Source organism: Urocitellus parryii, chromosome 5 (genome assembly GCF_045843805.1).
Source record: "Urocitellus parryii isolate mUroPar1 chromosome 5, mUroPar1.hap1, whole genome shotgun sequence".
In the NCBI taxonomy this organism is placed as follows: Eukaryota; Metazoa; Chordata; class Mammalia; order Rodentia; family Sciuridae; genus Urocitellus; species Urocitellus parryii.
In genome coordinates, this window is record NC_135535.1 from 175,491,529 (window position 1) to 175,502,216 (window position 10,688).

Here is a 10,688-nt window from a genome sequence, read left to right on the forward strand (position 1 = left end):
ACTTCTAGAGCTTGGCACATACTATCCTTGTAGCCTGGAACAGTCTTTTCCCACCCTTCCCTTAGCCAACCCAGATTCTTTCCGCTTATTGGTTAATACCATCTATTTTTTTCCCCCAGCACATTTCAACATATGTGCCATTGAGACACATCTTCCAGTCATATGTGTCTTTAATATGGTTACATTGTTTCCCTTTTTCCTTCTGAGTAACTAGATTCTGGTAATCCCTTCTTCTCTTTTTGCTCAGTGTTCTCAGGGTGGTAGGAGGTTTGCCTCAGCTCTAGGGACAATAGCTTCTTCCTACAATTACTAATGACTAGTTTCCCTCAATTTCTTGTTTTGCTCTTCCAGCCTCCCAATATCTATAAAACAATTCCCTGTAATCGATATCTTCTATTTGAAGGATTTCGCAAGTTTTCTCTTTTCCAGACCATGTTGACTAACTTGCATATATTATGTATGCTACTTTTTAAAAGACCTATCAAATGCAAAGGAGAGGGTTAAGCATTCACGTCATCTTGAGAATTGTATACTTTGGATTGCTCTTCCTTTTTCCTGATTTTTTTTTAAAAAATGTCATTCATTTATCCTGATATTTTTACTGACAATTATTGAACATCTAGTTTGTACCAAAAATCAGTGCTCCTACTGTTGATAAAAAGATGAAAAATCCAGCTCTCGTCCTAAAGCTTGCAGTGAGGTTGGAGCTGAGACTACAGAAGGGCACAGGGTGGGAAGTGCCATGGGAGCACCTGGGAACACCCAACCCGGCCCATGACAGGTGAAGCCTTTCTAAGCTGTCGTGTGTGCACAGCCAAAGGAAAAGGAAAACACAGGAAAGATCCTCTAGGCCGAGCGAAAAGCAAATGGTTAAGCCCAGACCAAGAAAGCAGGGATTTTTCAGGATATTTACGTGTTCCAGTGGTTGGGGAAGAGTTAGAAGATGACAACAGCTAAAACGGGAATGGCAGACAAGAGGTCAGGCCATGAAGGATAGTGTGTACCACACCGAGCAACAGAGTGAGACCTTGTTCTTACAGTGAGGTCCATGGAAAACAATGACCGAATCAAGTCTCCAGTTAGGATGATCCTGCAGGCTGAAAGGGAAGGACGACATATATTTTCTAGAAGCTGCCAAGGGACTGACTGGCTAATAACATGAGTTAAAGTGTTAATGGTTCCTTTTTTCACTCATTAAATATTTAATGGGTATCGTCTACCTATCAAACACTGACATTAACTCTGGAGACAGAAAGAAAAATAAAATTCATACCCTCACAGTGTAAGGGAGGAGAAAGAATCTAAGATACTATGATAAGAATTGTACAAACACAGAAGAGGGAAGTGCCAAGTAGAAGAAAATGGAAATTCCCAAGAAGTGAAATTTCCCTGGAACTTGAAGAACATTCTAGGCAAATCAACAAGAATAATGTATTTCAGGGAAAGAAAGCACCGTTGGCAACAACACCAGGACCAGGTGCTCTTGGTGAGCTCGGGGAATGGCAGAGTCTGACATCCCTAGACCACGAGGTGTATGGCTTGGTTGGAAACTAAGTCCTAAGGCTGCACGGTAAAGGACCTCATGAACTTTGTTGGCAATCAGCCGTTTCCCCTAGGCATCAGGGAATGACTACAAGCTTTTAAAAGGGGTGATACTTGATGAAATAAAAGTTGCATTTTGGAAAATTATGTCTGGAAAATCAAATCGAAGAAGACCTGCAGTGTGGAGACTAGTTTCCACGTCTGAGGCAGGAGGAAGCCCATGACAAGAACTGAGAGGAACAGGCGGATTGGAAGAGTGGAAATTACCTGAGTCTGTGTAAGCTGAGATACCTGGGGGAATTATTTTCCCTTCTGATTCAGGGAGAGAAAAAAAGAGAGGAAAACTCTCAGAGCAAAGGGTCAAAAATTCCAAAGGCAAATATCTCCAGGAATCAGGGAATGGACAGAAGCAAGTGAGGCTGGCTTGGCGTAAGAATATGGCAGTACGTGGCTTCTGAAAGGGGCCGATACCCACCAGCTCCAGCCTGCTGTTGTCATGTGGAAATGCAGTGTGGCTAGATCTTGTGATTTCTCAAGAGAAGCCAGAAATCTAGATATTCCTGCATTATGCACTGTCTTTGATGTGGGCAACTAATTCTATTTTTTTTCTAAATATCATGCTGGCCAAATAAAATACACACTGTGGCTGCATTTGGAATTTGGGTAGTCAATTTGTAACCTCTGATCTGGATGGATTGGTAGGCTTGTTGTTTGAATAAATCCCACCAGGCTTGGCAGGTAGGCACATTGCTTCTGCTAGAACATAAATCATGGGATTAGACCATTTCAAAAGAATGTATTAAACCCACTGACAAAAATTGGAAGATGATACAGAATGTCTAATATGTAAGTTTGGTCTTGCTTTGGTGAGAAAAATTTTACAAAGCTGAACTAGAAAGAAGGAAATTGATTTTCTCTGAAGTAGTCCTTAATTTATATCTTTAAAATGTTAGGGTTGAAAGAACAATGCATTGGAAAAGGTTATAATCTAAAGTCTCTTTCAGGAACGAGCACTAGTGATTAAAGTTAATTATTTCAATACCTATCACAAACAGTATATAAAGAGTTCTCATGAATCAATAATATACCACAATGGAACATGAACAAAGAAAAATACACAATTTGAAGAAAAAAGTATTGTACTTTCTTCTAACCTATAAAAAAATGTTTGGCTTCACTTATGTGAGAAATATAATTTTAAGTGTCACTTTATTGGAAAAAGTTTAAGAGAAATTTGGATAGTACATGTTGGGAAATTGCCATTATATAGACTGATGGTGGAATTTTTCTAATGTTATGACTGCTAAGGAGAGAACCCATTAAAATAAAATAATATATACCCCTTGACCCAGACATTTGTAAGTTAAAGAATTATTAGCCGGGCACAGTGGTGCATGCCTATAATCCCAGTGGCTCAGGAGGTTGAGGTAGGAGAATTACAAGTTCAAAGCCAGCCTCAGCAATGACAAGGCACTAAGCAACTCAGGTGGAACCCTGTCTCTAAGTAAAATGCAAAAAAAGAGTTGGGGATATGGCTCAGTGGTTGAGTGCCCCTGAGTTCAATCCCTGGTATACTCCTCAGAAAGAGAATTTATTCATATAACTATTCACATATTTGTAGAAGAAATATATATATACATATTTAATTTAAATATATTTATATTCTCTATAAATATATTTATAGTTATGTATAAGTAAAATTTATTTATTATATGTAAATACTTACATATGCTTAAATATAAATATATTTAAATAATATTCTAAATATAAATAAAGATACATATAAATAAAATTGTTATAGTATCTTTTGCAATATAAAGTGATTTGAAATAAACTAAATATCATCAATATGAAAATAAAATAAATGGTGGTATGGCCCCAAAATAGGATACACTGAAGGTATTAGAAAGAAGCAGTCTATATTACCAAAATGAACACATCTTCAATATATAGTAAGTTAAAGAGTAAGGTTAAGAAGTGTAAATCATGTAACATTTAGCATTGCAAATAATATATACATATATGCATAGTTTATCTTTAGAAGCTTTGAAAAGTAACTTTAAACGGAATGTTCTGGGGAGGGCTGGCTGGTAGGAGACAGAGATAGGAGTTTACTTTCTGCTCTATATGCTTTTGTATATGTCAAATTATATAATTATATATATTATATATATACATACACATACACACACACACATATATATATATGAGAGATTCACACATTAAATATATAATATATAGATATCAAAATGGTATTGTATATAATATGTAAAATATGTATTGTTCATATTTATGTTGACAGTTAAATGCAATTTAAGAGTAAGTCCTATTAACTTGAAAAAAATCACCAACTTATTGTCAATCTTCTCTAAAATTTCCTTTTACTTTCAAATTTCAAAGTCAAACTTGTGTTCCAATTACAAGTAACTCTACCACAACTTTGGCGATTGAACTGCTTGTAGCTATTTTTCTTTTGCTATCTCAGATTCAGATTCAAACCCTTTAGCTTTTCTATCCAACATGCTGGTAAAAGCACATCCAAAGCCACAAATAAAAAAAAAAAAAAAGAATTGGACCTGGAAGTACAATTCATCTATGTGGAAGTTCTGAGTCAGTTTGTCTTCAGAGAGTGCAGGCAACTCCTGAGCTTTTCTCTGAAGTATGCCTGTAAGTAAAATACAATGATAAGGCACACATTTAAATGACAACAAGCAAAGGGGGGTCTGCTGTACTAGAAGTGAAAATTCTGTGAACTTTGTATGTTCCCACTGTGTGTGAGCACACGCTATCTTTCTCAGACAGACATGGAGGCACACAGAGGACTTCGAAAATTCCATTAGTTTCAGAGTCTGGTGCCAAAAACTTAATAATAAATGGAAGCAAGATTATTTGTTTTCCAGTACTCTAAAGACTGCACAGAGAAAGACTCTTAGAAGAGTTTAGATCACTAACTGACCAAAATAGAATTATTTACCAAATCCCCAAATATTTTCAGAGCCCCTACTAAGTACTAGGGCACTGAGCAACAGGCCATTGTAGGGGTCGCAATGATGGGTTAAGAAGATTATTATCTAATTCCAGGCTTCCCAAAGCCTCCTCTAAGGAGCACTAAGTTCTGAGGAACATTACTATTGTTACAAAGGGGAAAAAAGAATTTTCATAATTATATAAGAATCAGTAAGTAGTGAAGCAGATTTTCCTTGGTATAGGAATTTTCAGTTCTTTTAATATGCTAATATGCAATGTGAACCTTCTAGGGAGGGGCATGGTACCTAGTCTTTTCCCAAATTATTTGAACACAATTAGCTTTTTCGTCTGGGCAGCTGGAGAAATGAATCTCTATTTCACAGATGTAAGAGAAGTAATAGCCTTAATGGAGAGAGAAACATAAATATATATGCAAAAAGTCAAATATCAAAATAAAACTGTCATAAAGCCAGCTGGGGTTAACTGCCCAAATGGCTGGTGTGGATGTAATAAATAGCTTGAGTTCTAAAAAGAAGAAGGTAGTAGTGGTCTGGAGTTACAAAGAGCAGGAAGGGCTAAGGCTGAGCCTGGAGGAGAGAGAAGTTAACTGTCAAGGATGAGAAACAGCTGAGCTATTTAGAGGACCCAGACCTGCTGGCCAGCACAGAGAGCTTATCATCCTGGGAGCAAAGGAGTTAAGCCTAGGTAGGATCAGATTGTAAAGGGCCGTGACTGCCAGGGTGAGTAGTCCAACTCTTACCTTCAAAGGATACTGAAATGTCCAAAGTGGTCTAAGAAAATTTCCCCGGTGCTCATTTGCAGAAAGGATGTCTTCTGCTATCTCAGAGTGCAGACAGTGGAGCAAGAAAGGAAGGTGATGGGATTCAGGAGCTAACTGAGATAAGTTTTAGAGTAGGGTAAGTGCATAGAATATGAAAGGCATTTTGATTGAATGTGACACAAAGTGAGACTGGATGTGAGAACTACAGAAATGAGTGAGTGGCGTGGGGTTCAGCATCTGGATGATGATGATAACGCTATCATTTGCATGGAGAGGATAGTTTCTTGAGACATTGATTTCCATTTTGCTCTCTGAGATTTTCCGCACCATCCTCTCCACCTCCAATCCCTTCTAATTCCACAAAAGCAGGGGGTCTTTCTTATTTCTTTGCTTCAAGAATTTTTCCTGGATCTATCTCTTCTTTATAAAGTTGAAACTTATAAAGGAGTAATGCTGATACCCCAGAATAATGTATAAGAGGAGAAAAGACTTTTTTTCAAGGTCATGGAGGAGAGGGTAATGGATTCCAAGAGAGTAGGAAAAGGATCTCATGAGAAATATGCACCCTGTTCAGCTCAGTGGCTATGCCAGGAAGATGGCTAGCTTCCAAGCAGATGCCCACAGGGTTCACCTGGAGAAAGCAGAAGCTACCTCCTGCCAAGAGGTGTTTCAGATTCCATGCTTCATTTAAAACTGTGACAGAAACAAGTATAGTCAAGGATGAGGGGCACTGGGAATCCTAGTTGCTGTGTTTGACCCACTCTGGAGAGCAATTTGAATCTAGCTAGGATAGCAAGAAGATGCCCAGAACTTCTCCCCCACATTCCCTGAAGGATGCAACCCTAGAAATTTCTCCCACAGATAGGCCAAGGAGATCAGTGCAAGAATGTGGAAGGACAACATGTTTGAGACAAATATTTGTAAGAGTGGAAAATTGGGAACAGCTTAAAATCCAAGAGAAGGTTTAACTATGTTGTGTATATTCATGAATTGAACCACTAAGTGAATGATGTAGAGCAACATGGATAGATTTCAAAAAGCACAATGTTGAATATAAAAACAAGTTTGGGAAGGAAATTTCCATTTACATAAAGATTTCCAGTGTGCACACCATGCAAAGCTATGCTCTGTCTTATTTATTAACATCACACAAAGCAAAAGAGTGAAGCCAGCATGAGATCCACAATCAGTAAAATCGGGATACCGATTACAGCTGGAGGGTAGAGGGCACGTTGGATTAGAAAGAGATCACAGAAGCTTCAACTCTGTCTATAATGATTTTTTTTCTTAAAAAAAAAATTCAAAGAAATTTTAGCAAAATGTTAAGATCTGTCAAAACTTGGTGGTGGGTACACAGATGTTTGTTAAATTAGCACGTCTGAATATGTGAAATATTTTATGAGAGTATTTTAACAGCTCGGTTGAAGTATAATTAATGGCATATGTCAAAGTGAACAATATGATGTTTTTACATTATATACACACCCTTGAAACCACCATGTCAGTAAAGATAATGAACATATCAATCACTCCCCAAATTTTCCTCTTTACTCCTTTATACCTTCTCCCCCCTTCTTTCTCCACTCTGTTTTCAGTCCTTATAAATTTATTTGCCTTTTATAGAAATCTATATAAAAAGAATCAGATAGTATGAGCTCCTTTTTGCTAGGCTTTTTGATTCAGCATAATTATATTGACATCATCTTTGTTTGGGTATCAATTGTTCATTCTTTTTTATTGCTTGGTAGTATTCCATTGTATGGATATGCCACAATTTATCTATTTACCTATCAATGGAATTTTGGATTGAGATTTGAGATTTTATTTTATACATTCTGGACCGAAGTCATTTATCAATAGGCAATTTTCGAACATTTTTTCCTAGCCTACGGTTCTCTTTTCATTTGTTTACTGTTGCTCAACAACCAGTTCTTAATTTTGATAAAGTCCAATTTATCAATTTGTTCTTTTCGGGAATGTATTCTTAGCCTTGTAAATAAGAAATCTTAACTTAATTTGAGGTAACAAAGATTTTTTTCCTGCTTTTTTCTGTAAGTTTTGTAGTTTCGGGTTTTTCATTGAGTCTATGATTCAGTTTTTAGTTAATATTTATTTGTTTATGATGGAAACTATGGACTGGAGGATTTGTTCTGTTTGGTATATGAACATCCAATTGTTCTAGTACCACTTGTTATACATTTGTTGAACACCCTGGGTATATTTCTTTATTTCCTATTCTGCTCCATAGACTTATTTTTCTAATTTTATACCAATACCACATTATCTTAATTCCTACAACTTTAAAAGAAATCTTGAATTCAGGTTGTGTAAATCTTCCAACTTTATTTTTTTGTTTTCAAGGTGGTTTTCAGCATTTCCCTTTGAATTTTAGTCAGTTTCTCCAAAAGTAAAAGCCAGCTCTGACTTCAACTGGGACTGCATTGAATCTATTGATATTTTGGAGAAAACTGACATCTTCATAATATTGAGTTTTCAGATCTATAATCCACTCCATGATGTTTTTATTTAGGACTTCTTTAATTTTTTAGCAGTTTGTTTTATATTTTCAGTATACACATTTTGCAGATATGTTGTCAAATTTATTTCTAAGAATTTCTAATTTTTCATATTATTGAAATAGTTGGATTCTATTCCAAAATGTTTTTAGAATTTCAATTTTCATTTCTTTATGCCACCTTGCTAATTCACTTATTGCTTCTAGATTTTTACATCTTCGTTTCTTCATTTAGGTGCTATTTCTTTTTCCTGTATTTCGCCCAGGCTAGAATTACCAGTACAATGTTGAATAGGAGTTGTGAAAGTAATGTAGTGGTTTAGATGTGGTGTCCCCCCAAAGAGACAATGTGAGAGAGTTCAAAGGAGAAATGATCAGGTTGTGAGAGCCTTAACCCAATCGGTTAATTATCCCTGATGGGATTAATTGAGTGGTGACTGGAGGCAGGTGGGGTGTGGCTGGAGGAGGTGGGGCATCTCAGGTGTGCTTTGGGGTATTCATTTTTATCTGGCCAGTGGAGTTTCTCTCTCTGTTTCCTGATAATCATGTGAGATTCTTCCCTCCACCACTCTCTGGCCATGATGTTTATCCTCACATGGAGCCCTGAGGAATGGAGCCTGCTGTCTATGGATTGAGACCTCTGAAACCATGAGTCCTCAAATAAACTTTTCCTCCTCTACAATGGTTCTGGTCAGGTCTTTTCGTTGCAGCAGTAGAAAAACCTCTCTAAAACAATTGGACCTCTTTGCTTTGTCCCTGATCTTGTGGGAAAAGGTGTTTAGTCTTCCAGCATTAAGAATATGTAAGCTGTAGTTTTTGTAGATGCCCCTTTAAGGTGAAGGAAATTTCCTCCTGTTGCTAGTTTGTGGGTCAGCCTCATTCATTTTAGTGCAGAATATTATTCAGAAGCCAAGATCTGAGCATTGTAGTTGCTCACTGCTGTTGGGATGTTGCATCTCTCAGGCCCTCTCAGTGGGCTAAGCTAGGAAATCTTTCATTCAATACATATACAAACCATGAGTTTTTTCCTTCCTTACCTCATTTGGGTTCTGAAACCTCAGGTCCCTTTCTCGTGTGAACACCTTCCTTAAGCCTCCTGAACCCTCTCTTTCCGTGCCAGTCCCCACACTGGGCTCCCTCTTATGCATTGCACATGTTGTCCTCCTTGACCTTTGACAACTTGTTCTCTGGAAATACAAAGGCTCTCATTTCTCTTCTCCTTAACACAGACACCAAATTTGCTCTACACTTTGTGATGCCTTTTGGATAGAATTCTTCAGGAAGATAAGGAAAAGGAAGGCTAGGACGAATTAAAACTACTTTTTTAAATTTCCAAAACACTCCAGATCTAAGGGGGTTGATCTTAAGGAAGCCCATGAGTTGGGGCAAGGAACATCTTGTTGGCAACTTGAGTCATCTTTAATGCTTTGGCACTGCTTAACCTCATGGGTATCTTAGCATAACCTTTGACAGGCAGGGCTTAGCCCCTACAGTGGGTGAAGTTTAACTCCTTGTCAGCTTAGGGGGAAAGGATTCTAGAGTCAGATTCATATTGATTTAAAGAAAAATAATATTTCTTAATCACTTTGAGTTCAGGGTTGAAAATTATTATTGGCTCCAATAGAGAAACTGGGCAGAGGGAAGTTTGAAGGTGACCCTGGAAGTAGAGCAGACAATTAAAGAGGGGAGGTAGAGCTGCAGAGAGGTCAGCACCAGAGGCTATGGCTTTGGTGAACATTTACCTGTGCTGATAGTTAAAGCCCAGTAAAATAGATGAGATCCCAAGGCAAAGAGAATAGACAAACAACAGCCCTGGACATTGGTACTTGTCTTCGTGTGTGCAGTAGAGGGGGAAGGAGGAAAAGGAAATAGCAAAGAAGGCCTAGACCTGATGTGGCAGGTGGTGAGTCAGCAGACTCCACCAGTCAGGGAGCCAGGGGAGAAGGTGAGGTTAATAGCATCCTGGCTTCAGAGAGGGAAAGCAAATCGAGACTGAGGAGCCATTTGATCCAGTGACTTAGAGACTGCTGATGTCCTTAAAAGTGCAATTTCAGTAAAGTTGTGAAAATAGAATTCCACTTCAGACACTTAAGGAGAGAGTGGGGATAAAGATGCCTCTGAATAAGTATAGATCATTCTAAAAATTTGTCTGTGAAAGGCAGGGGAATTGAGCAGTGGTTTGAAGAGGGGAACATGAGGAATAAGCAGCAGGGTTTGCTGTCAGGAGAAACCGAGGATGTATGTTGAATATTAACCATTTTCCCTACCCTCCAATATTACTAGTGTAAAACATTTGTTATAATTCTGAAGCTTCATATTTAGAGAGCGAATTCACTCAATTCACCCACCTAGTATAAAAATAAAGAAATTTGCATTTGAAATGTAAATGGTCTAAGCAATAAGTGTTGTTTTCAAATCCTTTACACAAATGGGAAAAAAATATGATTTTCTTTCAACGTCAGGGATTCTTGGCTCCTTTTCACTTAACAATTGCCAAGCAGGCAGGAGGGAAGCTGAGATTTGGGTGGGAGAGCTGTGGCAAAGGGCTCAATTTGGCCAATGGTATGGGGGCATAGATGTGGGGCCTTTCTAAGGCCAACCTTTGGAAACTTCTCTGCCGTGTTCTCCAATGTTGGAGGAAGCCTGCTTGTTATCTCCTTGGTGCAGCTCACTGTTCTTCTCTCTATATAATGCCATATGCCTTGCGTATAAGACATTTTCAATAAAGTCTTAAGAAGATAATGCAAAGAAAATCCTGGAAAACTGTCTAGGAGGATACCAATGCCCCATCTCAGCCCAATAGCAATTTGAAATTGATTTGGAGAGATCAATCTGACTAGAAGCAGGAAAACAAGGTTAACTGAAGATAGACTATTTTTCTGT